The following is a 21,665-nucleotide window of genomic DNA, read 5'->3' as shown; positions in this document are numbered from 1 at the left end:
CTCTGATAATTCTTCAGGAAGTCTTACGATTCCATAATGGCAGAGAGGAGAAGAATGGACAAATAACTGTCCAGCAAAGATTTGCTTAAACCACCATCCTATGTGGCTTAGAATCTCTTTGAAAATTTTCAGACTTCCAACCTAGAAATGTCACTGATTTGACAAAATGTACCCAGGCTTTGATTACTTCTAGAGTGACTCTTGCCTTTTTTCCCATAAGTCCTCCTCTCTTCCTACTAACCATTTGAAAAAGAACCCCAGTGTTCCAGTTCAGGAGGGTGACATAGGAGGATCCTGAACTCACTTCTTCTCACACCCAAGTCTACAGCTAGATATGGAACAGTTTCTTCTAAAACTATCTGAGCAATTCCTACAAATTAGGTAGGAGAGGCTGAGACACAGTATCACCATGAACCCTGGCATGGTGACCCACAATCTGGAGGGCTCTCACAACTCCAAGCCTCTCCCTGAGGAGCAAAGGGTTTGAACCTCAACTTTTAAGGCCTGCACCTGAGAGACAATTACCTCTAACTTTGAGAACATCTAGCTTTGAAAGCCATTGGGGCTTGTTCCCTTGAGACCCAGAAGGTGATTGATAGTGATCTGGGAAACAGTTTTTGAAGGGCTTAGGTAGAATCACTCACCCCAGGGCCCAGAGCAGAGGCAGCCAACTAAAACGTACCCAGTCTTCCTGTTAAAGCTTCAGCCCGAGGGGCAGGCATCTAATTTAATACATATCCAGGGACTTACTGACACACTCTCCAAAACAGAGGCGAGCAGGTGCCATCTTTACAGTCTCCCTTGCTCCAAGCCGCTGGCATCTCCCAGAAAGGAGCTTGTGTACTCCTCTCATGTCCTGCTTTTTGCAGCTGCCACCCAGGGGACACCCCTTGATCACCTGGCTCTGGTGGACAGCAGGGCTTACACTCACAGGTACCACAGGATTGTAACAAATAGAGAAGACTTCTTAACCACCTAACCCCAGGGTACAGCAGAGAAGCAACAGACTTGAAAGTCCCAATCCTTCTATACTAGAAGCCTCTTATCTTCATAGCTGTGGCCTGTGGGCCAGGCTTCTTTCTAACTAACACACACATAGAGGGTGACTACAATTCTCTCCAGAGACCAGGGAAGCTGGCAAGTGTCATCTTCATGCTTTCCATCTTCCCAGCCCCAAGTTGTCAGTGTCTCTGAGAAAGGAGCTTGTGTAAATATCTGGTGACCCAGCTTTTGTGGCTGCCACCCTGAGGGCACATCCTTTGACAGACTGGCTCTTGCAGCCAGTGAGGCATGTGTTCACAGGTTCAATGGGACAGGAGCAAACAAAGAGACAGTTCTTAACTGGCTGTCACCCCAAGGCTCAGCACAGAGGGAGAAGACAGATTCTCCTCTCTGGGACACCGACAGATCTAGGAACACCCTCCCTTCTTGGAGCCACTAAGAATAAAGTAGCCTGCTTAAACAAACACAAAGGTTTGAGAGAGAACCAACTAGGGCAGGGTTGAACAATAATTTTATCTATTACATGAGGCCACTACTTCAGACTGAGAGAGGTGGCTGATTTCTCTAGTGCATACATACCAACATGGAAAGTCAAAGAAACAGAAGAATATATTCCAAATGGAAGAACAAGATAAAATCTCAGGAAAAAACCTTAGTGAAATACAGATAAGTAATTTACCTGATGAAGAGTTCAAAATAATGGTCCTAAAGATGCTCATGAGTTCAGGATCACATTTGATGAACAAAGGGAGAACTTCAACAAAAGATAGAAAATATAAGAAAGTACCAATGGAAGGTACAGAGCTGAAGAATATAGTAACTGATGTGAAAAATATACTAGAGGGGTTTAACAACAGACTAGAGGAAGCAAGAGAAAGGGTTAGTAAACTTGAAGACAAGGTACTGGAATTCATCAAATCAGAGAATGAAAAAAAATGAAAACGAGTGAAGATAGATTAAGGGACTTAAGGGACACCATCAAGCAGACCAACATTTGCATTATAAGGGTCCCAGAAAGAGGAGAGAGAGAGAAACAGGCAGAAAACTCATTTTAAATAATAGCTGAAAATATTCCTATCCTGGGGAAAGAAACAGACATCCAGATCCAAGAATCCAGAGAATTCCAAATAAGATAAACCCAAAGAGACCCACACTAAGACACATTACATGTAGTTAAAGTGTCAAATTTAAATGCAAGGAGAGAATAAAAATCAGCAAGAGAAAAACAATTTACATACAAGGGAACCCTCATAAGACTATCAGCAGATTTTTTCAGCAGAAACTTTGCCGGCCAGAAGGAAGTAGCATGATATTTTTAAAGTGCTGAAAGAAAAAACTGCAAACCAAGAGTACGCTAACGAGCAAAGCTGTCCTTCAGAATTGAGTTGATGTTTGTTAAGTCAAATCATTTTGCTATACACCTTAAACGTATATAGTAATGTATGTCAATTATATCTCAATAAAACTGGGGAGGGGGGGAGAAATACAGGAGAGATAAAGGGTTTTCCAGATGATCAAAAGCTAAAGGAGTTCAACATCACAAGACTCGCCTTACGAGAAATATTAAAGGTACTTTTTAAAGCTGAAACAAAAGTATGCTAATTAGTAACAGAAAAACATGAAAGTATAAATCTGCTGGTAAATTTATAGTAAAATTCAGTATAATCTAATGTTGTAAAGGTGATGGGTTAATCACTTATAAAGCTAGCATAACAGTTAAAAGACAAAAGTGGTAACAATAAATGTAACTACAATAATTTGCTAATGGATACACAAGATAAAAAGGTGTAAACTGTGACATCAAAATGTGAAAATGTAGAGCTTTCAAACTTAAGTTGTTATCAATTTAAAATAGACTATTATAAATATAAGTTGTTTTTTGTTTTTGTAAGCCTCATGGTACCCCAAAGCAAAAACCCATAGTATATACACAAAATATAAAGAGAATGTAATCTAAGCATGCTAATGCAGGAAATTATCAAATTCCAAAGGAAGAGAGCAAGAAAAGAAGGAGTAGAGGAATTACAAAACAGCCAGAAAACAGTGAACAGAATGGCAATAAGTACATACCTGTTAATAATCACTTTAAATGTAAATGAACTGAATGCTCCAATCAAAAGACATAAAGTGGCTAAGTAGATTTAAAAAAACAAGATACATCTATATGCTGCCCACAAGATACTTCAGATGTAGGAATACACATAGTTTGAAAGTGAAGGGATGGAAAAAGATATTCCATGCAAATAAAAGACAAAAGAAAGCTGGGGTAGGTATACTTATATCAGACAAAATAGACTTTAAGAAAAAGACTAATTAGAGACAAGGTCATTTTGTAATGATAAAGGGATTAATCGAACAAAAGGATATAACATTTGAAAATAGCTATGCACCCAACATAGAGCACCTAAATATATAAAGCAAATACTAACAAACATAAAGAAATATACAATACAGTATTAATAGAGGACTTCACGTTCACCAATGGATCGATCATTCAGACAGAAAATCAATAAGGAAACATTAGCCTTAATGACATGTCAGACCAGAGAACTTAACAGATATATACAGAACATTCCATCCAAAAGCAACAGAATATATATTCTTCTCAAGCACACATGAATATTCTCCAGGATACATCATATGTTAGGCCACAAAACATCTTAATAAGTTTAAGATGACTAAAAATACATCAACTGTCTTTTCCAACCACAATGTTAGAAACTTGAAGTTAATTACAAGAAGAAAACTGGACAATTCACAAGTATATGAAGACTAAACAACATGCTACTGAACAACCAATGGGTCAAAGAAGAAATTAAAAAACAAATACTTTGAGACAATAAAAATGGAAATGCAACATACCAAACTTATGGGATATAACAAGAGAATTTCTTGCTGTAGAGGGGAGTTCGTAGTGATAAATGCCTACATCAAGAAACAAAAAAGATCTCAACCTATCTCTATACCTCAAGTAACTAGAAAAAGAACAAAGAAGCTCAAATTTAGTGGAAGGATGGAGATAACAGATCACAGTGGAAATAAATGAAATAGAGACAAAAAATAGAAAAGATTAACAAAACTAAGAGCCAGTTCTTTGAGAAGACAACAAAACTGACAGACCTTTAGCTAGACTCATCAAGAAAAGGAGAGGACTCAAGTCAGAAATGAAAGAGGAAAGATTAAAATGGATAACACATAAATACAAAGGATCATAAAGGACAACTATGAACAATTAGGTGCGAACAAATTGAACAGCCTAGAAGAAATGGATAAATTCCTAGGAACATACAACCTACAATGACTGAATCACTGAACAAATAGAAAATCCGAACAGACTGATTACTAGTAAGGAGACTGAATTAGTAATCAATAGTCTCCTAACAAAACTCCAGAGTCAGATGGCTTCACTAGTGAATTCTACCAAACATTTAAAGAAAAAGTTAATGCCAAACTCTATCAAAAAAAAACAGAAGAGGAGGGAACACTTCCAAAATCATTTTACAAGGTCAGCATTACCCTGAAACCAAATCCAGACAAGGATGCCATAAGAAAAGAAAACTACAGGTCAATATCCCTGATGAACATAGATGCAAAAATCCTCAACAGTGGGATTTATTCCACGGATACAAGGATGGTTTGACATCTGCAAATCAACTGGTATGATACACCACATTATCAAAATGGAAGATAAAAATCATAATCTTATCTCAATAGATGCAAAAAAAGCATTTGACAAAATTCAACACTCATTTATGAAAAAAACTTTCAACATATTGGGTATACAGGGAACATACCTCAACATGATAAAAGCCACATATGACAAGCCGACAGCTAACTCAGTGGTGAAAAGCTGAAAGCTTTACCTTTATGATGAGAAACAAGATAAGGATTCCAACTCTCACCACTTTTATTCTATGTATTATTGCAAGTTCTAGCCAGGGCAGTTAGGCAAGAAAAAGTTATAAAAGCCTTCCAAGTCAGAAAGACGGAAGTATTCTAAGAACTCATTTATGACTAAGGATGTTAACTATTTGTCATGCAGTGTAAATGAAATGCCATATTTTATTGCCATCAATTTACTATGGTGTTTTGTATTTTGTATTAAAATATAATCATGTTGTGTTTTTTTTAAAAAAAGGAGTAAAACTGTCACTATGTACAGATGAAATGCTATTATATAGAGAAAATCCAAAAGCCTGTGCTATAAAACTATTTGAATAAATTCAGTGAAGTTGCAAGATATAAAAATCAATATATCACTGATGAACATAGATGCAAAAATCCTCAACAAAATACTAGCAAACAGAATCCAACAGCACATTAAAAGGATCATACACCATGATCAAGTGGGGTTTATTCCAGGAATGCAAGGATTCTTCAATATACGCAATCTATCAATGTGATAAACCATATTAACAAATTGAAGGAGAAAAACCATATGATCATCTCAGTAGATGCAGAGAAAGCTTTTGACAAAATTCAACACCCATTTATGATAAAAACCCTGCAGAAAGTAGGCATAGAGGGAACTTTCCTCAACATAATAAAGGCCATATAAGACAAAGCCACAGCCAACATCATCCTCAATGGTGAAAAACTGAAAGCATTTCCACTAAGATCAGCAACAAGACAAGTTTGCCCACTCTCACCACTCTTATTCAACATAGTTTTGGAAGTTTTAGCCAGAGCAATCAGAGAAGAAAAGGAAATAAAAGGAATCCAAATCAGACAAGAAGTAAGGCTGTCATTGTTTGCAGATGACATACTATACATAGAGAATCCTAAATATATTAAAAATCTGTTTTGTTTCTATACACTAATAGCAAACTATCAGAAAAAGAAATTTTAAAAAACACCATTTACAATTGCATCAAAAGAATAAAATACATAGGAATAAATTTATCTAAGAAGATCAGTGATATATACATTGAAAACTATAAGACTTTGGAGGGAGGAATCAAGATGGCAGAAAAGTAGGATGTGGAGCTTACCTCCTCCCACAAATACATCAGAAAACACCTACAAGTGGAATGATTCACACAGAACATCTACTGAACGCTGGCAGAAGACCTCAGACTTCCAAAAGTCCAAGAAAACCTCCACATAACCAGGCAGGACAAAAGAAAAAAAAACAGAGAGTTGGGGGGAGCTTTCCAAGATGGAGGGAGAGTAGGAGAACGTGGAGTTCATCTCTCCCTACAAACACATCAAGAATACATCTACAAATGGAACAATTCTCACAGAGCACTTGCTGAACACTAGCAGAGGACCTCAGACACCTAAAAGGACAAGAAAGATCCCCACATGACTGGGTAGGATGAAAGAAATAAGGTAAAAGGAAGAGGAGAGGAAACAGGATGCAACCTGCACCCCTGGCAGGGAGCTGAAAGAGAGGTTCCCGCATCTGGGGAAGCCCCCTCACCACCTGGAAGATCAGCTGGGACAGAAGGGAGCCTCAGGGGCTTGGAGGAGAGCCCAGCAACTGGTCTGTGATAGGACAGAGTGAGACCTACACAGATGGTCCATGCCACAGTCCTGCATGCCCCAGCCGGAGACAGGTGTCCGCCAGTACACGTGGGGGCTGGGTGGTGGAATGTGGGGTTTGGAGAGCAGACCCGGGGGGAGACCAATGTTGGCTGTAAGGAGACAGCCTGTGGGGACAGGAGTGAGGAGCTCCGCAACTGGGAATGCTCGTGGACGAAGCCCAGACCACCACAACAAAGAAGCACCATGGTTGAGTGACGTGCAAAGGGCAGGGCCACCATCACATCCTCTCTCCTCACACACCAGCCCCTGCCTCCAGAGGCACTAGGGAGGGCTCCACCAGAGCCAGCTCACACGCCCCTGCCATCACCTCCCCTGCAACCCCCGTGCAAGCCTGGGTGACCCGCTCACCCTGCTTGCCACCTGATGGGCTTGCATGTTCCAGTCCCTACCCTAGCACCCTCCCACCTAGGCAGCCTGCTCGCCCCAATCACTGCCTCAGCTCCTTCCTGCCTGGTAGGCTCATGTGCTCCGGCAACCTCTGGAGCAGACTCCAGTGGGAAGAACATATGCACAGGTGGGGCTGAAACCACACCTGAGCCCCAGGGGCCGTGTGAGTAAGGAAGAAGAGCTGAAATTGCTCTTTAAGGCTGCACGAACCACGGAGTTACATCTCTGCTGGCAGCTTCCTAAATTCAGCACCTGTGAAACATCTGAAAGGACAACAAGCTCTCCTGCAGCTGGGATGGGTCTGGCTTCAGCAGCTGTGGGCACATACATGTGGGAGTTGGTCCAGGCCAGAGTCTGAGCTGCCTCTATAGCTCCCACAGCGGGTCTAGGTGCATGACTACTGCAGTCCTGGGACCTGACCTCAGTGTATCTGCACCAGTGATCTGCTGAAAACACCTGAGAGTCACCAAGGCCAGTTGCCAGCATCCCCACAGTTAAGGGCAGACTGAGAGCAGTGCCAACAACAGTGTACTTTGTGAGTCCGTACAATGGGCAAAAGGGGGCACAACAGAGCACATTCACAGGTAAACAGCTCCAGAGCAGGAATACTCAGTGGCTTGAATCCCAGTGGGAGTGCTCTAGTCCCACCTGCCTCACACCGCAGATCAGAAACACAGCTAAGAAACAGATCTGGGGGCCTCTACTCCAAAAACTAGGGAGCAGACCCTGCCCCTGACAGGGCAGTGACAACCACAGAGCAAAGGGGAGGCCCCACTCAATATCCAGTGCAGGCTCTGGTCACCACAACACCAATCAAACCCCCTGTCAAGGGGATAATGGCAAAGCCTCTGAACGAGCCTCACCCACCAGGGGTCAGACACCAGAAACAAGGAATTATGATCCTGGAGCCTGTGGAAAGATGACCACAAACACAGTAAGTCTGACAAAATGAAAAGACAAAGAAATACGTTGCAGACAAAGGAGCAAGATAAAAACCTACAAGAACAACTAAATGAAGAGAAGGCAATCTATCTGAAAAAGAATTCGGAGTAATGATAGTAAAGATGATCGAAGATTTCAGAAAAAGAATGGAGGTGCAGATCAAGAAGAAACAAGAAACGTTTAACAAAGACCTAGAAGAACTAAAGAACAAACAAACAGAGATGAACAACACAATAACTGAAATGAAAAATACACTAGAAGGAATCAACAGAATAACTGAGGCAGAAGAATGGATGTGACCTAGAAGACAGAATGGTGGAAATCTCTGCCACGGAACAGAATAAAGAATGAAAAGAAAAGAGTACAGTCTCTCAGACCTCTGGGACAACACTAAATGCACCAACATTTGAATTATAGGGGTCCCAGAAGAAGAAGAGAAAAAGAAAGGGTCTGAGAAAATATTTGAAAAGATCATAGTCGAAAACTTCCCTAACATGGGAAAGGAAATAGTCAGCCAAGTCTAGAAAGTGCAGAGTCCCATACAAGATAAACCCAAGGAGGAAAATGCCAAAACACATATTAATCAAACTAACAAAAATTAAACACAAAGAAAAAATATTAAAAGCAGCAAGGGAAAAGCAACAAATACAAGGGAATTCCCATAAGGTTATCAGCTGATTTTTCAGCAGAAATTCTGCAGGCCAGGAGGGAGTGGCATGATATATTTTAAGTGATGAAAGGGAAAAACCTGCAACCAAGACTACTTTACCCAGCAAGGCTCTCATTCAGATTCAGCAAAGAAATCAAAACTTTACAGACAAGCAAAAGCTAAGAGAATTCAGCACCACCAAACCAGCTTTACAACAAATGCTAAAGGAACTTTTCTAGGCAGGAAACACAAGAGAGAGAACAAAAGAGGAAGGGAAGAAAAACAATCTACAGAAACAAATCCAATGATCTATATTTCTGTTTTTGTGCCAGTACCATACTGTCTTGATTACTGTAGCTTTGTAGTATAGTCTGAAGTCAGGGAGCCTGATTCCTCCAGCTCTGTTTTTCTTTCTCAAGATTGCTTTGGCTATTCTGGGTCTTTTGTGTTTCAATACAAATTGTGAAATTTTTTGTTCTAGTTCTGTGAAAAATGCCAGTGGTAGTTTGATAGGGATTGCATTGAATCTGTAGATTGCTTTGGGTAGTAGAGTCATTTTCACAATGTTGATTCTTCCAATCCAAGAACATGGTATATCTCTCCATCTATTTGTATCATCCTTAATTTCTTTCATCAGTGTCTTATAATTTTCTGCATACAGGTCTTTTGTCTCCTTAGGTAGGTTTATTCCTAGGTATTTTATTCTTTTTGTTGCAATGGTAAATGGTAGTGTTGTCTTAATTTCATTTTCAGATTTTACATCATTAGTGTATAGGAATGCAGCCTCTTCAATAAGTGGTGCTGGGAAAACTGGACAGCTACATGTAAAAGAATGAAATTAGAACACTCCCTAACACCATACACAAAAATAAACTCAAAATGGATTAAAGACCTACATGGAAGGCCAGACACTATCAAACTCTTAGAGGAAAACATAGGCAGAACACTCTATGACATAAATCACAGCAAGATCGTTTTTGACCCACCTCCTAGAGAAATGGAAATAAAAACAAAAATAAACAAATGGGACCTAATGAAGCTTAAAAGCTTTTGCACGACAAAGGAAACCATAAACAAGACAAAAAGACAGCCCTCAGAGTGGGAGAAAATATTTGCAAATGAAGCAACCGACAAAGGATTAATCTCCAAAATTTACAAGCAGCTCATGCAGCTCAATATCTAAAAAACAAACAACCCAATCCAAAAATGGGCAGAAGACCTAAATAGACATTTCTCCAAAGAAGCATACAGATTACCAACACATGAAAGAATGCTCAACATCATTAATCATTAGAGAAATGCAAATCAAAACTACAGTGAGATATCATCTCACACCAGTCAGAATGGCCATCATGAAAAAATCTACAAACAATAAATGCAGGAGAGGGTGTGGAGAAAAGGGAACTCTCTTGCATTGTTGGTGGGAATGTAAATTGATACAGCCACTGTGGAGAACAGCATGGAGGTTCCTTAAAAAACTAAAAATAGAACTAGCATATGACCCAGCAGTACCACTACTGGACATATACCCTGAGAAAACCGTAACTCAAAAAGAGTCATGTACCACAATGTTCACTGCAGCTCTATTTACAGTAGCCAGGACATGGAAGCAACCTGAGTGTCCATCCACAGATGAATGGATAAAGAAGATGTGGCACATATATACAATGGAATATTACTCAGCATAAAAAGAAACAAAATTGAGTTATTTGTAGTGAGGTGGATGGATTTAGAGTCTCATACAGAGTGAAGTAAGTCAGAAAGAGAAAAACAAATGCTGTATGCTAACACATACATATGGAATCTAAGAAAAAAAAAAGGTCATGAAGAACCTAGGGGTAAGACGGGCATAAAGATGCAGACCTACTAGAGAATGGACTTGAGGATGTGGGGAGGGGGAAGGGTAAGCTGGGACAAAGTGAGAGAGTGGCACAGTCATAGATACACTACCAAATGTAAAACAGATAGATAGTGGGAAGCAGCCGCATAGCACAGGGAGATCAGCTTGGTGCTTTGTGACCACCTCGAGGGGTGGGATAAGGAGCGTGGGAGGGAGGGAGATGCAAGAGGGAAGAGATATGGGGATATATGTATATGTATAACTGATTCACTTTGTTATAAAGCAGAAACTAACACACCACTGTAAAGCAATTATACTCCAATAAAGATGTTTAAAAAAACAAACCCAAAACAGTTAACAAAATGGCAATAGGAAAATACATATTTATAATTACCTTAAATGTAAATGGATTAAGTGCTCCAACCAAAAGATACAGACTGGCTGAATGGATATAAAAACAAAACCTGTATATATGCTGTCTACAAGAGACCCACTTCAGACCTAAGGACACATACAGACCAAGTAAGGGGATGAAGAAAGATATTCCATGCAAATGGAAATCAAAAGAAAGCTGGAGTAGTAATACTCATATCAGACAAAATAGACTTTAAAGACTGTTACAAGAGATAAGGAAGGACACTACATAATGTTCAAGGGATCAATCCAAGAAGAAGATATAACAATTGTAAATATATATGCACCCAACATAGGAGCACCTCAATATATAAGGGAAATGCTAACAGCCATAAAAGGAGATATTGACAGTAACACAATAATAGTGGGGGACTTCAATACCCCACTTGTACCAATGGACAGATCATCCAGACAGAAAATTAATAAGGAAACATAAGCCTTAAATGACACATTAGACCAGATAGACTTAATTGATATTTATAGGACAGTCCCTCCCAAAGCAGCAGAATACACTTTCTTCTCAAGTGTACACAGAACATTCCCCAGGATAGATCACATCCTGGATCAGAAATCAAGCTTCAGTAAATTTAAGAAAATTGAAATCATGTCAAGCATCCTTTCCGACCACAGTGCTATGAGATAAGAAATCAATTACAGGGAAAAAACTGCAAAAAACACAAACACGTGGAGGCTAAACAATATGTTACTAAATAACCAGTGGATCACTGAAGAAATCAAAGAGGAAATCAGAAAATACCTAGAGACAAGTGATAACAAAAACACAATGATCCAAAACCTATGGGGGCTTCCCTGGTGGTGCAGTGGTTGAGAGTCCACCTGCCGATGCAGGGGACACGGGTTCGTGCCCCGGTCTGGGAAGATCCCACATGCCGCGGAGCAGCTGGGCCCGTGAGCCATGGCCACTGAGCCTGCGCGTCCGGAGCCTGTGCTCCGCAACAGGAGAGGCCACAACAGTGAGAGGCCCGAGTACCGCCAAAAAAAAAACAAAAAAAAAAAAACGGAGACTTCCAGGAAGATGGCGGAAGAGTAAGACGCGGAGATCACCTCCTCCCCACAGATACACCAGAAATACATCTACGCGTGGAACAACTCCTACGGAGCACCTACTGAACGCTGGCAGAAGACTTCAGACCTCCCAAAAGGCAAGGAACCCCCCACGTACCTGGTAAGGGCAAAAGAAAAAGCTAAACAGAGACAAAAGGATAGGGACGGGTCCTGCACCAGCGGGAGAGAGCTGTGAAGGAGGAAAAGTGTCCACACACTAGGAAGCCCCTTCGCGGGCGGAGACTTCGGGTGGCGGAGTGGGGGAGCTTGGGAGCCGCGGAGGAGGGCACAGCAACAGGGGTGCGGAGGGCAAAGCGGAGAGATTCCAGCGCAGAGGATCGGGCCGACGGGCACTCACCAGCCGAGAGGCTTGTCTGCTCGCCCGCGGGGCGGGCGGGGCTGGGAGCTGAGGCTCCGGCCTCTGTCAGAGCACCGGGAGAGGACTGGGGTTGGCAGCGTGAACACAGCCTGCAGGGCGTTGGTGCACCGCGGCTAGCCAGGAGGGAGTCCGGGGAAATGTCTGGACCTGCCGAAGAGGCAAGAGACTTTTTCTTCCCTCTTTCTTTTCTGGTGCACGAGGAGAGGGGATTAAGAACGCTGCTTAAGAGAGCTCCAGAGACGGGCGCGAGCCGCGGCTAAAAGTGCGGAGCCCAGAGACAGACATGAGACGCTAAGGCCGCTGCTGCCGCCACCAAGAAGCCTGTGTGCGAACACAGGTCACTATCCACACCCCCTTACGGGGCGCCTGTGCAGCCCGCCACTGCCAGGGTCCCGGGATCCAGGGACAACTCCCCCGGGAGAACGCACGGCGCGCCTCAGGCTAGCAACGTCACGCCGGCCTCTGCCGCCGCAGGCCCGCCCCACACTCCGTGACCCTCCCTACCTCCCGCCACCCCACACCGCCCCCGGCCAGAGTGAGCCAGAGCCTCCGAATCAGTGGCTCCTTTAACCCTGTCCTGTCTGAGCAAAGAACAGACGCCCTCCGGCGACCTACACGCACAGGCGGGGCCAAATCCAAAGCTGAGCCCCTGGGAACTGTGAGAACAAAGAAGAGAAAGGGAAATCTCTCCCAGCAGCCTCAGAAGCAGCGGATTAAAGCTCCACAGTCAACTTGATATACCTGCATCTGTGGAATACATGAATAGACAACGAATCATCCCAAATTAAGGAGACCTGTGGATGAAAGGCTCTTGGTGCTGCAGCCAGGAGTCAGTGCTGTGCCTCTGAGGTGGGAGAGCCAACTTCAGGACACTGGTCCACAAGAGGCCTCCCAGCTGCACATAATATCAAACAGCGAAAATCTCCCAGAGATCTCCATCTCAACGCCAGCACCCAGCTTCACTCAACGACCAGCAAGCTACAGTGCTGGACATCCTATGCCAAACAACTAGCAAGACAGGAACACAACCCCACCCATTAGCAGAGAGGCTGCCCAAAATCATAATAAGTCTACAGACACCCCAAAACACAGCACCAGACGTGGACCTGCCCACCAGAAAGACAAGATCCAGCCTCATCCACCAGAACACAGGCACTAGTACCCTCTACCAGGAAGCCTACACAACCCACTGAACCAACCTTAGCCACTGGGGACAGACACAAAAAACAACAGGAACTACAAACCTTCAGCCTGCAAAAAGGAGACCCCAAACACAGTAAGATACGCAAAATAAAAAGACAGAAAAACACACAGCAGATGAAGGAGCAAGATAAAAACCCACCAGACCTAACAAATGAAGAGGAAATAGGCAGTCTACCTGAAAAAGAATTCAGAATAATGATAGTAAAGATGATCCAAAATCTTGGAAATAGAATAGACAAAATGCAAGAATCAGTTAACAAGGACCTAGAAGAACTAAAGATGAAACAAACAATGATGAACAACACAATAAATGAAATGAAAAATACTCTAGATGGGATCAATAGCAGAATAACTGAGGCAGAAGAACGGATAAGTGACCTGGAAGATAAAATAGTGGAAATAACTACTGCAGAGCAGAATAAAGAAAAAAGAATGAAAAGAACTGAGGACAGTCTCAGAGACCTCTGGGACAACATTAAACGCACCAACATTCGAATTATAGGGTTTCCAGAAGAAGAAGAGAAAAAGAAAGGGACTGAGAAAATATTTGAAGAGATTATAGTTGAAAACTTCCCTAATATGGGAAAGGAAATAGTTAATCAAGTCCAGGAAGCACAGAGAGTCCCATACAGAATAAATCCAAGGAGAAATATGCCAAGACACATATTAATCAAACTGTCAAAAATTAAATACAAAGAAAACATATTAAAAGCAGCAAGGGAAAAACAACAAATAACACACAAGGGAATCCCCATAAGGTTAACAGCAGACCTTTCAGCAGAAACTCTGCAAGCCAGAAGGGAGTGGCAGGACATATTGAAAGTGTTGAAGGAGAAAAACCTGCAACCAAGATTACTCTACCCAGCAAGGATCTCATTCAGATTTGATGGAGAAATTAAAACCTTTACAGACAAGCAAAAGCTGAGAGGGTTCAGCACCACCAAACCAGCTCTACAACAACTGCTAAAGGAACTTCTCTAGGCAAGAAACACAAAAGAAGGAAAAGACCTACAATAACGAACCCAAAACAATTAAGAAAATGGGAATGGGAACACACATATTGATAATTACCTTAAATGTAAATGGACTAAATGCTCCCACCAAAAGACACAGATTGGCTGAATGGATACAAAAACAAGACGCATATATTTGCTGTCTACAAGAGACCCACTTCAGACCTAGAGACACATACAGACTGAAAGTAAGGGGATGGAAAAAGGTATTTCATGCAAATGGAAACCAAAAGAAAGCTGGAGTAGCAATTCTCATAGCAGACAAAATAGACTTTAAAACAAAGACTATTAGAAGAGACAAAGAAGGACACTACATAATGATCAAGGGATCAATCCAAGAAGAAGATATAACAATTGTAAATATTTATGCACCCAACATAGGAACACCTCAATACATAAGGCAAATACTGACAGCCATAAAAGGGGAAATCGACAGTAACACATTCATAGTAGGGGACTTTAACACCCCACTTTCACCAATGGACAGATCATCCAAAATGAAAATAAATAAGGAAACACAAGCTTTAAATGATACATTAAACGAGATGGACTTAATTGATATTTATAGGACATTCCATCCAAAAACAACAGAATACACATTTTTCTCAAGTGCTCATGGAACATTCTCCAGGATAGATCATATCTTGGGTCACAAATCAAGCCTTGGTAAATTTAAGAAAATTGAAATTGTATCAAGTATCTTTTCTGACCACAACGCTATGATACTCAATATCAATTACAGGAAAAGATCTGTAAAAAATACAAACACATGGAGGCTAAACAATACACTACTTAATAATGAAGTGATCACTGAAGAAATCAAAGAGGAACTCAAAAAATACCTGGAAACAAATGACAATGGAGACACGATGACTCAAAATCTATGGGATGCAGCAAAAGCAGTTCTAAGAGGGAAGTTTATAGCAATACAATCCTACCTTAAGAAACAGGAAACATCTCGAATAAACAACCTAACCTTGCACCTAAAGCAATTAGAGAAAGAAGAACAAAAAAACCCCAAAGTTAGCAGAAGGAAAGAAATCATAAAAATCAGATCAGAAATAAATGAAAAAGAAATGAAGGAAACGATAGCAAAGATCAATAAAACTGAAAGCTGGTTCTTTGAAAGGATAAACAAAATTGATAAACCATTAGCCAGACTCATCAAGAAAAAAAGGGAGAAGACTCAAATCAATAGAATTAGAAATGAAAAAGGAGAAGTAACAACTGACACTGCAGAAATACAAAAGATCATGAGAGATTACTACAAGCAACTCTATGCCAATAAAATGGACAACCTGGAAAAAATGGACAACCTGGAAGAAATGGACAAATTCTTAGAAAGGCACAACCTGCCAAGACTGAATCAGGAAGAAATAGAAAATATGAACAGACCAATCACAAGCACTGAAATTGCAAGTGTGATTAAAAATCTTCCAACAAGCAAAAGCCCAGGACCAGATGGCTTCAAAGACAAATTCTATCAAACATTTAGAGAAGAGCTATCACCTATCCTTCTCAGACTCTTCCAAAATATAGCAGAGGGAGGAACACTCCCCAACTCATTCTACGAGGCCACCATCACCCTGATACCAAAACCAGACAAGGATGTCACAAAGAAAGAAAACTACAGGCCAACATCACTGATGAACATAGATGCAAAGATCCTCAACAAAATACTAGCAAACCGAATCCAACAGCACATTAAACGGATCATACACCATGATCAAGTGGGGTTTATTCCAGGTATGCAAGGATTCTTCAATATACGCAAATCAATCAACGTGATACACCATATTAACAAACTGAAGGAGAAAAACCATATGATCATCTCAATAGATGCAGAGAAAGCTTTTGACAAAATTCAACACCCATTTATGATAAAAACCCTGCAGAAAGTAGGCATAGAGGGAACTTTCCTCAACATAATAAAGGCCATATATGACAAACCCACAGCCAACATCGTCCTCAATGGTGAAAAACTGAAAGCATTTCCACTAAGATCAGGAACAAGACAAGGTTGCCCACTCTCACCACTCTTATTCAACATAGTTTTGGAAGTTTTAGCCACAGCAATCAGAGAAGAAAAGGAAATAAAAGGAATCCAAATCGGAAAAGAAGAAGTAAAGCTGTCACTGTTTGCAGATGACATGATACTATACATAGAGAATCCTAAAGATGCTACCAGAAAACTACTAGAGCTAATCAATGAATTTGGTAAAGTAGCAGGATACAAAATTAATGCACAGAAATCTCTGGCATTCCTATACACTAAGGATGAAAAATCTGAAAGTGAAATCAAGAAAACACTCCCATTTACCATTGCAACAAAAAGAATAAAATATCTAGGAATAAACCTACCTAAGGAGACAAAAGACCTGTATGCAGAAAATTATAAGACACTGATGAAAGAAATTAAAGATGATACAAACAGATGGAGAGATATACCATGTTCTTGGATTGGAAGAATCAACATTGTGAAAATGACTCTACTACCCAAAGCAATCTACAGATTCAATGCAATCCCTATCAAACTACCACTGGCATTTTTCACAGAACTAGAACAAAAAATTTCACAATTTGTATGGAAACACAAAAGACCCCGAATAGCCAAAGCAATCTTGAGGACGAAAAACGGAGCTGGAGGAATCAGGCTTCCTGACTTCAGACTATACTACCAAGCTACAGTAATCAAGACAGTATGGTACTGGCACAAAAACAGAAAGATAGATCAATGGAACAGGATAGAAAGCCCAGAGATAAACCCACGCACATATGGTCACCTTATCTTTGACAAAGGAGGCAGGAATGTACAGTGGAGAAAGGACAGCCTATTCAATAAGTGGTGCTGGGAAAACTGGACAGCTACATGTAAAAGTATGAGATTAGATCACTCCCTAACACCATACACCAAAATAAGCTCAAAATGGATTAAAGACCTAAATGTAAGGCCAGAAACTATCAAACTCTTAGCGGAAAACATAGGCAGGACACTCTATGACATAAATCACAGCAAGGTCCTTTTTGACCCACCTCCTAGAGAAATGGAAATAAAAACAAAAGTAAACAAATGGGACCTAATGAAACTTAAAAGCTTTTGCGCAGCAAAGGAAACCATAAAGAAGACCAAAAGACAACCCTCAGAATGGGAGAAAATATTTGCAAATGAAGCAACTGACAAAGGATTAATCTCCAAAATTTATAAGCAGCTCATGCAGCTTAATAACAAAAAAACAAACAACCCAATCCAAAAATGGGCAGAAGACCTAAATAGACATTTCTCCAAAGAAGATATACAGAGTGCCAACAAACACATGAAAGAATGCTCAACGTCACTAATCATTAGAGAAATGCAAATCAAAACTACAATGAGGTATCATCTCACACCAGTCAGAATGGCCATCATCAAAAAATCTAGAAACAATAAATGCTGGAGAGGGTGTGGAGAAAAGGGAACCCTCTTTCACTGTTGGTGGGAATGTAAATTGATACAGCCACTATGGAGAACAGTATGGAGGTTCCTTAAAAAGCTACAAATAGAACTACCATATGACTCAGCAATCCCACTACTGGGCATATACCCTGAGAAAACAATAATTCAAAAAGAGTCATGTACCAAAATGTTCATTGCAGCTCTATTTACAATAGCCCAGAGATGGAAACAACCTAATTGTCCATCATCGGATGAATGGATAAAGAAGATGTGGCACATATATACTATGGAATATTACTCAGCCATAAAAAGAAACGAAATTGAGCTATTTGTAATGAGGTGGATAGACCTAGAGTCTGTCATACAGAGTGAAGTAAGTCAGAAAGAGAGAGACAAATACCGTATGCTAACACATATATATGGAATTTAAGGGAAAAAAATGTCATGAAAAACCTAGGGGTGAAACAGGAATAAAGACACAGACTTACTAGAGAATGGACTTGAGGCTATGGGGTGGGGGAAGGGTAAACGGTGACAAAGCGAGAAAGAGGCATGGACATATATACACTACCAAACGTAAGGTAGATAGCTAGTGGGAAGCAGCCGCATAGCACAGGGAGATCAGCTCGATGCTTTGTGACTGCTTGGAGGGGTGGGATAGGGAGGGTGGGAGGGAGGGAGACGCAAGCGGGAAGAGATATGGGAACATATGTATATATATAACTGATTCATTTTGTTGTGAAGCTGAAACTAACATACCATTGTAAAGCAATTATACTCCAATAAAGATGTTAAAAAAAAACCTATGGGACACAGCAAAAGCAGTTCTAAGAGGGGAGTTTATAGCAATACAGTCTTACCTCAAGAAATAAGAAAAATCTCTAACAACCTAACCTTAAACCTAAAGCAACTAGAGAAAGAAGAACAAACAAATCTCAAAATTAGTAGAAGGAAATAAATCGTAAGATCGGAGCAGAAATCAATGAATTAGAGATAAAGAAAACAATAGCAAAGATCAATAAAACTAAAAGCTGCTTCTTTGAGAAGATGAACAATATTGATAAACCTTTAGCCATACCCATCAGGAAAAAAAGGGAGAGGATTCCAATCAATAAAATTAGAAATGAAAAAGGAGAAGTTACAGTGGACACCACAGAAATACAAAGGTCATAAGAGATTACTACAAGCAACTATATGCCAATAAAATGGACAAATTCTTAGAAGGGTACAACCTTCCAAGACTGAACCAGGAAGAAATAGAAAATATGAACAGACCAATCACAAGTACCAAAATTGAAACTGTGATAAAAGTCTTCCAACAAACAAAAGTCCAGGAGAAGATGGCTTCACAGACAAATTCTATCAAACATTTAGAGAAGAGTTAACAACTACCCTTCTGAAACTCTTCCAAAAAATTGCAGGGGAAGGAATACTCCCAAGGTCATTCTATGAGGCCACCATCACCCTGATACCAAAACCAAAGATGTCACAAAGAAAGAAAACTACAGGCCAACATCACTGATGAATATAAATGCAAAAATCCTCAACAAAATACTAGCAAACAGAATCCAACAGCACATTAAAAGGATCATACACCATGATCAAGTGGGGTTTACCCCAGGAATGTAAGGATTCTTCAATATATGCAAATCAATCAATGTGATACACCATATTAACAAATTGAAGGATAAAAGCCATATGATCATCTCAATAGATGCAGAAAAAGCTTTCGACAAAATTCAACACCAATTTATGATAAAAACCCTCCAGAAAGTAGGCATAGAGGGAACTTACCTCAACATAATAAAGGCCATATATGACAAACCCACAGCCAACATCATCCTCAGTGGTGAAAAACTGAAACCATTTCCACTAAGATCAGGAAAACGACAAGGTTGCCCACGCTCACCACTATTATTCAACATAGTTTTGGAAGTTTTAGCCACAGCAATCAGAGAAGAAAAAGAAATAAAAAGAAACCAAGTCAGAAAAGAAGAAGTAAAGCTGTCACTGTTTGCAGATGACATGATACTATACGTAGAGAATCCTAAAGATGCTACCAGAAAGCTTACACCATATACAAAAATCAACTCAAAATGGATGAAAGACTTGAGCATAATACTTGAAACCATAAAACTCCTAGAAGAAAACATAGGTGGTACACTCCTTGAGATTCTTTTTGGTGTCAAATCGAAATTATCATCACCAAGACCAAAGGCAAAAGAAGCAAAAAATAAACAAGTGGGACTACATCAAACTAAAAATCTTTTGTACAGCAAAAGAAACCATCAACAAAATGACAAGGCCACCTACCAAATGGAAGAAAATATTTGCAAATCATATATCTGATAAGGGGTTAATATCTAAAAAAATATAAAGAATTCATATAACTCAATAGTGAAAAAGCAGACAACTTGATTAAAAAGTGGGCTGAAAGCCTGAATAGACATTGTTCCGCAGAATACATACAGATGGCCAACAGGTAAGAAATGATATTCAACATCACTAATAATCAGGGAAATGAGAATCTAAACCACAAAGTGGTTTAGATACCACCTTATAACTGTTACATGGCTTTTATCAAACAGATAAGAAATATTAAGTCTTGGTGAGAATGTGGAGAAAAGGGAACCCTTGTGCACTGTTGGTAGGAATGTAAATTGGTGTGGCCACTATGGAAAGCGGTGTGGAGGTTCCTCAAAAAATAAAAATAGAACTACCATATGATCCAGCAGTTTTAATTCTGTGTGTTTATCTGAAGGAAATGAAAACACTAACTTGAAAGGATATCTGCACTCTCCATGTTGATTGTAGCATTATTTACATAGTTTAGACATGGAAGCAACCTAAGGTAAGGGTCCATCTGTGGATGAATGGAGAAGATGTGGTGTGCGTGTACACACACACACACACACACACACACACACACACTCAGTAGAATATTATTCAGCTATAAAAAAGAATGGAATCCTGTCATTTGTGACAACATGGATGTACCCTGAGGGCATTATGCAAGATAAGCCAGAGAAAGACAGATACGATATGATCTCACTTACATGTGGAATTAAAACAACAACAATAAAAAACCTAACTCATAGATTCAGAGAAGAGATTGGTGGTTGTTATGGGTGGGTGATCAAAAGGTACAAACTTCCAGGACTTCCCTGGCGGTCCAGTGGTCAAGACTCTGCACTTCGATTGCAGTGGGCCAGGATTCGATCCCTGGTCAGGGAACTAAGATCCCACATGCTGCACAGTGCAGGGAAAAAAAAAAAAAAAGCCAAAAGGTACAGACTTCCAATTATAGAATTAATAAATCTGGCGATTTAATGTACAGCTTGGTGACTATAGTTAACAATACTGTTTTGTATATTGAAAGTTGATGGGAGAGTAGATTTAAAGTTATCATTGCAAGAAAAAACATAACTATGTGTGGTAATGGATTAACTAGACTTATTGTGATCATTTCACAATATATACAAATAATATGTTGTACACCTGAGACTAATATATGTTATATGTCAATTATATTTCAATAAAAATTTTAATTAAATTTAAAAAATTTTTTTGAAGACAACATAGGCTTTTTCTGGGGGTAGTACTCTTAGTGGGTATATGAAACCTAATCCAGAGGACAGTGAAAGGAGAAGCAAAATACGATGCTTTTATTTAGAACAAAAATCTGGTTTCTCATGTGAACCCATTGCCCAATTTCCTTGAGACTGCCCCTAATTCTTATTAGTCCCTGGGTTAAAAGGTCTTTTGCTGGCTCACTGCATAACAGACAGTGC

General features: G+C 40.1%; 2 protein-coding genes across 2 annotated transcripts in view; one reads left to right on the top strand and one right to left on the bottom strand.

Moving 5' to 3' along the window:
* LOC309974909 (uncharacterized protein) overlaps positions 1 to 21,665 on the bottom strand; it is an 84,593-nt gene that overhangs the window by 1,042 nt on the left and 61,886 nt on the right. The window lies entirely within an intron of this gene.
* FAM124A (family with sequence similarity 124 member A) overlaps positions 1 to 21,665 on the top strand; it is a gene marked incomplete at both ends in the record, with an annotated part of 112,728 nt that overhangs the window by 84,411 nt on the left and 6,652 nt on the right. The gene's annotated exons all lie outside the window — the stretch shown is intronic.

This window comes from Leucopleurus acutus (assembly GCF_964270905.1).
Source record: "Leucopleurus acutus genome assembly, chromosome: 18".
Classification (NCBI taxonomy): Eukaryota; Metazoa; Chordata; class Mammalia; order Artiodactyla; family Delphinidae; genus Leucopleurus; species Leucopleurus acutus.
The sequence above is the reverse complement of the archived record's forward strand: the minus strand, read 5'-3'. Positions and strand labels throughout refer to the sequence as shown.